Raw genomic sequence first — 6405 nt, forward strand, 5'->3', positions numbered from 1 at the left:
TTGTTTGTGTGTTTTTAAAAAATCTAAAGTGGATAAAGAGAAATACTTTTAACTGATGGTATATGGAGGGGATTATAATCATTGTAATGAAACAAGTTTTATGAATTGTTGAATGTGAAACTGATGATGTGCCCTATAAACTTTCACTCAATCCACAATAAAAACCTTAAATTTAAAAAAAAAAAAAACCTCAACCTTATAAAAACATTTGAGCAAAGGACTAGAGCCTGGTATGATAAGCAAATAACCACAACAAGACAAGGTGAGAGGGGGCGGGGAGTAAAAGAAGAAACTTAGGGGATCTAACCACCTGAAAAGAATCCCTGGCGGTACAATGGTTAAGCAAAAGATTGGCAGTTCCAACCCACCAGCTTCTCTGTAAGAGAAAGAAGAAATAGGTGATCTGTCCTGGTAAAGTTTATAACCTAGGAAGCCCTGCAGAGCAGTTCTACTCTGTCCTCCAGGGTCACTGTGAGCTGAGTCCTCACAATAGCACCAACATGAGGTAAAAACCATTGCAGCCTGGCCATTGTTCTAACCAGAATAACGTCAGTTTGCTCTGTTTCTGATCATGGCATTCAGCCAAGGGAAGGTCAGTTCACCAGGTAAGGAAGATCACAAACACCAGGTAAGCCCTGTGCTCTGTTTGCAAACATGCCCAATTTAAAGATCTTAGACTTAGTCTAGATATTAGACTAAGGCCCAGTACTAAATGTGGAGGAGAGGAACAAGACCTAGGAATCAGAACTAAGAGGTAGAAACAAATCCAACTGGCAGCTCATTGCTCTCGTAACTCAGCATTCAGATACCTGCCCTGTATCCTGCACACTCTGGAAGAGCAGGCAGTCTTTCCTCCCTGTCCCAGATCCTAGTTGGAGATGTTATTTGACAAATTCCTGGGCCTTGTTCTTGTGTAATACTGACAAGGCCCACTCTGTGTGTAATGGGGCCAGAGAACTGGGTTCAAGACTGCTGTTGTCACTCATCAGCTCTGTGACCTCCAGCAAGTCAGTTAACTTATCTGACCCTCAATTTCTTCACATAAGGGAATGATCCTCACTCTGCCTGCTTTACAGCATTGTTGTGGGGAAGGATTCAGCACCGAATATGGTAAGAACCATAGAAACGGTGGTAGTTATAGTCATAATTATAGTAGTTATAGTTTGCCCCCCTGTGGTGATTTGCATTTTTGCTATGCCACCAGCATTTCAAATACTAGCAGTGTCATCCAAAGGTTTCAGTGACACTTCCAGACCGAGTAAGAGTTGGAAATCTGCTTCTGGAGATTGTTGTGGAGGTTGTTAAGTGCCATAGATTGTGTTCCAACTCATACTGATACTGTATTGGGTTTCCAAGGAGTGACTAGTGAGTTTGAACTGGCATCCTCGTGGTTTGAACTGACCTTGAGGTCCTGCACTTATCCTACAACATCACACCAAGATTAGCCAATGAAAATTCTATGGGTTGCAACAAAATATTGTCCAATATAGAGCTGGTCATTATCAGGAAGGACCAATCAACCTGGGCAGAAGCTGGTACATTTGAAACACCAGCCTAGTGCTTATTTTCCAGCACTGTAACAGAGGGCCAGCCAAGATGAAGAAATCCTTCAAGGAGATAGATTGAGACAGTGGCCACAGCAGTGAGCCTAATCAGACACCATCATGAAGAGGGTGCAGAGCTGGGTAATAAATATTTCATTCCATTATACATGAGGTCACCATGAGTAACAGCCGACCCACCAGCAGTTAGCAACACCAGTTAGTGTCATTTTTAATAGTTTCCTTATTATCTTTGCTAGCCAACCAGTTGTGCTGGAAACAATTCCCAGTCAGGGGGAAATCTCTGCTCACAGGACCTCCCAGCTGAAACAGAGATGTTGGCCCAGGGAGCATCCTTAACAAGGCAGATGCCCATATGTGGCTATCATTTTCCCAAAAAAGCACTTGGGATCCTTGCCACCTTTCTCCATACACATGCTGCTTTCTTCAGCTATTACCATAAATACCAGTGATGAGGATTATGAGTACTACATATCTGTTTAGAGGAGCAGCTGAACCTTTACTCCGAGAAGCAGAGAGAAGGACTTAAATGGTGGAAGTCTCTGTTCGGGTGCCCAAAACAAGGCAGTTTCAAGCCCCAACTTACACATCAAACTCAATGAAATGAGAGCCCTCTGGGTAATTGAGTGATCCTCTTTTAAAAAAATAAATAAATAAATAAAGTTTAGTTTTCTATTATTTTTAAAATATGCTCTACCCTTGATTGTGGTATCAAAGTTATCTGTCTGAATGAAGGATACTTTAAGAAGAGTTTTAGTTAAAAAAAATTGCCTTCATCTTTTTAATATGGCCTCAAGCTCTTGTCCTAAAGGTAAATGTTCTCACCCTGTTCACGCAAGGGTTGGAGATGTCTCTGGTTATTAGTTGTTACTGAGTCATTTCCAACTCACAGGGACCATGTGTGCAGAGTAGAAACTGCTCCCTGAGGTCTTCAAGGTTGTGACCTTTCACAGTCAGGTCACCAGGCTTGTGGTCTGAAACACTCTGGGAGTTAGGCCAGTAATCGTCAAGCTCCTCGGGATATTTCTATTCCAGCTAACTCACTATCTTGCTTCCACCAATGAGAGCCCATTTCCAACATCCATTCTGCTAATTAGCAATCCACCAATTTCACCAGGATAAAACCATTTCTGACGTTCCTTATGTAACTGAATAAGGAATAGATTGCACCATATATGGAGCCTATAACTACTGCCTGTCTAGTTCATCCATATGATGGTTTTATGTTTTATAGAGAACCCAGGGGTAGGGTCCCCGTTTTCTCTCTTCCTCCTGTCAAGATGGGAAGGAGAGTAATGATGTTTATAACATACTTTAAACTACTTCAACACATTGTAGTTATTACTGTTAAGTGCTGTCGAGATGGTTCTGACTAATAGTGACCTGTATAGGGTTTCCAAGGATCGGCTGATGGGTTTGAACTGCCAATTTTGCAGTTAACAGCCAAGTGCTTATCCTATAGTGCCGCACCAGTCTCCCTTTAGCATAGATTGCTGTTGCTGTTATGTGCCATCAAGTTGTTCCCACTGATAGTGACTCTGTATAGGATTTCCTAGGAGCAGCTGGTGGGTTTGAAACACCAACATTGTACGGATAGTGTGATAGAAGTATAAGTATTTATCAGCACAAGCTATACTCTGTTAGAGGGAAAGTCAGTTGTCCTGTTCAGGAATGGGTACCAGAGAGGGCAGCCAGAATTCAGTCAAAATGAGAGGTGGCAATCACAGAAAACTCTCCAGCTACAATATCTCTGCTCTAAGTAGCCCTCTGTCAAGTCATTAATTAGAGAATTCTTGTTGCATAATATGTATCAAGCTAGCCAAACTCTACCACAAACTGTTATTGTATGCAAAGTGGTTTGTTTTTGTTTTTTTGTGGGGGTTTTTTTTGTCGTAATTTGTGCCTGTTTGCTAATAAATAGATGTAGAATGCAAGTCTATATGTGTACCCACCCATCAATTTGTCAGCTTGTGTTAACTTGTATGTTGCTGTGCTGCTGAGAGCTAATCCTACAGCTAATCCTACAGCACCACCAGGGCAAGCTAGCTCTCTCTCTCTCTCTCTCTCTGTTTCTCTCTCATTATATAAAGGTGGCACTGTAGGATTAAGTGGCGCTGTGGGTTAATAAGCCAAATTGCAAAATCAGTTTGAACCACAAGGTCAATGGTTCAAGCTCACCAGCTGCTCCTGGGAAACCCTATACAGGGTCTCTATACAAGGTCGAAACTGACTTGACGACACTTAACAACAGCAAATATATATAATTATAAAACGGTTTCTGTGGGGACCTCATGTGTGTCATATGCTCCATAGGAATTTCAATGGCTGAATTTTTTAAATTAGGCCTTTCTCTGAAGTACTTCTGGGTGAACTTGAGTTTCAATCTATGGTAAGCAGCCAAGCAAGTTAACCATGTGCACCACCTCTGGGTAGTTCTGGATCAGAATCGACCCATGACCCTGAATAAGGTTGTGCTTCCACACTGCAGTGGTGCTGGAGCCAGCACAGACCACTTTTAAGAGCTACTTGTTATAGCTTCAGAATTCTCTCAATCCAACTGATAAATTTCTATATGTTTTTCAAAATGGTTTTTAAATTCCATATGCCAAGTATAGTTGAGTTGCAGCCATAGGCTGACTAAGAAGAGACTGGAAAAAGTCAATAAAGCATTCTGTGAAAATCAACTGACTCTATGGCATTTGCAATGAAAATGATGTAGACTTCGTGATTATTTGTAAATTGTGTGTTATGTTGTTATTGTTGTTGGTAGATGCCATCGAGTCAGTACCGAATCATAGCGCTTTATGCACAACAGAACAAAACACTGCCAGGTCCTGGGCCAACTTTACAATTGTTGCTGCATTTGAGTCCATTGACGCTGCCACTGGCGGTCTTCCACTTTTTCTCCAACTGTTCACCTTACCAAACTGGTCTCTCCTGACAAGTATAAGAGTACTCTGACTGTACTTCTTCCAACTCAGATCTATTTGTTCTTTTGGCCATTCATAGTACTTTCAGTATTCTCCTCTAACACCATAACTCAAATGCATCAATTCTTCTATGGTCTTCCTTGCTCACAGTCTAACTTTCACATGCATATGTGGTTATTGAAAATACTATGGCTTGGGTTAGACACACCTTAAGAATGTTGTTTATTGGTCCAGTGGTGAGTATTTTTGTTTTCTTTACATTGAGATGCAATCCATAGTGAAGGCTGTGCTCTTTGATCTTCATCAGTAAATATTTTAAGTCTTCTTCACTTTCATCAAGCAAGGTTGTATCATCTGCATATCACAGGTTGTTAATGAGTCTTCCTCCAATCCTGAAGCCACGTTTTTCTTCATATAACCTAATTTCTTGGATTATTTGCTCAATATACATGTTGAATAAGTATGGTGAAAGAATACAACCCCAGTGCACATCTTTCCCCATTTTAAAATATTCACTGTTCCTTTCTTCTGTTCAAACAATGCCTCTTGGTTTATGTACAGGTTCCTCATGAGTACAATTAAATGTTCCAGAATACTGATTCTCTGAAATGTTGTCCATAGCTTATCATGATCCACACAATTGAAAGTCTTTGCATAGTCAGTAAAGCATAGGTAAACATCTTTCTGGTGTTCTCTGCTTTCAGCCAAGATCCATCTGACATCAACAGTGATATCCCTCTTTCCACATCCTCTTCTAAATTTGGCTTGAACCTCTGGAAGTTCTCTGTCAATGTATGGTTTCAATCATTTCTGTATTACCTTTAGTTAAAATTTGCTCGCAGGGGCTATCAATGATATTGTCTGGTGATTTCCTCATTCCATTGCATCACCTCTCTTTGGAATGAGCACAAATATGGATCTCTTCCAATCAGTTGGCCAGAAAGTTGTCTTCCAAATTTCTTGGAATAGATGAGTGAGTACCTCCAATGCCACCTCTCTTTGTTGAAAGATTACAACTTTTATCCCATCAATTCCTGGTACCATGTTCATTGTCAATGCCTTCAATGCACCTTGCACTTCTTTCTTCAGTATCATTGCCTCTTGATCATATGCTACCTCTTGAAATGGTTGAATATCACCATTTCCTTTTGGTACAGTGACTCTTTTTATTCCTTCCATCCTCTTTCAATTCTATACATCTTTTATATCAGTGAGTTTATAATAATCTTAGAGGTGTGTGTGTGTGTAATAGTTACTAGAAAATTATAGAACTGAGAGAATCATGAAGTTGTAACAGTCAGCTCTCTAGAGTGCTCTGAGCTCAGCACCCCTACAGAGTGTGTAGAGAGGACAGAGTAGAACTGCCTCTTAAGATTTACAAGGCTGTAGTGTTTATGGGAACCCTGGTGATGCCATGGTAACAGTGTTTGGAAGTTTAGGCTCTGCCAGTGCCCCTGGGAGTACTCTATCTTTTCTTTCAAAAGGGTTCCTGGGAGTGAAGTGTCCAGCTGATGTAAAGTGAGGGGAGATGTGCAAGAATATCCATACTTGCAGATAGTATCCATTTGACCTAGCTTCAATAGCTGGATGTTCAGAATTTGACTAGAAAGAAGAGGGAAAAGAGTGTAATCTGCTACAATTTGATGAACTTGACCTATACTTATGGATGTAGTAACTTAAAAGAGGGAATGAATCTTTACAGTAAGGATCATTCCCGCCCCTTCTGTACACAGGGTTAATAGGGATGGGCAACTTAGACATTGGCTACCCAAAAAGGGGAGGGGTTTTACAAAGGCAAGAAGTTACTGGCTTACAAGCTTTCAAGAGGGAGCCTAGTTTCAGAGGATATGGGGGAAGGTAGAATCTCCACTGAGTGGTTTTTCCAACCTGTCTAGATGGGACAGATGAAAGGA

This window comes from Chrysochloris asiatica, unplaced genomic scaffold (genome assembly GCF_000296735.1).
Source record: "Chrysochloris asiatica unplaced genomic scaffold, ChrAsi1.0 scaffold00344, whole genome shotgun sequence".
Classification (NCBI taxonomy): Eukaryota; Metazoa; Chordata; class Mammalia; order Afrosoricida; family Chrysochloridae; genus Chrysochloris; species Chrysochloris asiatica.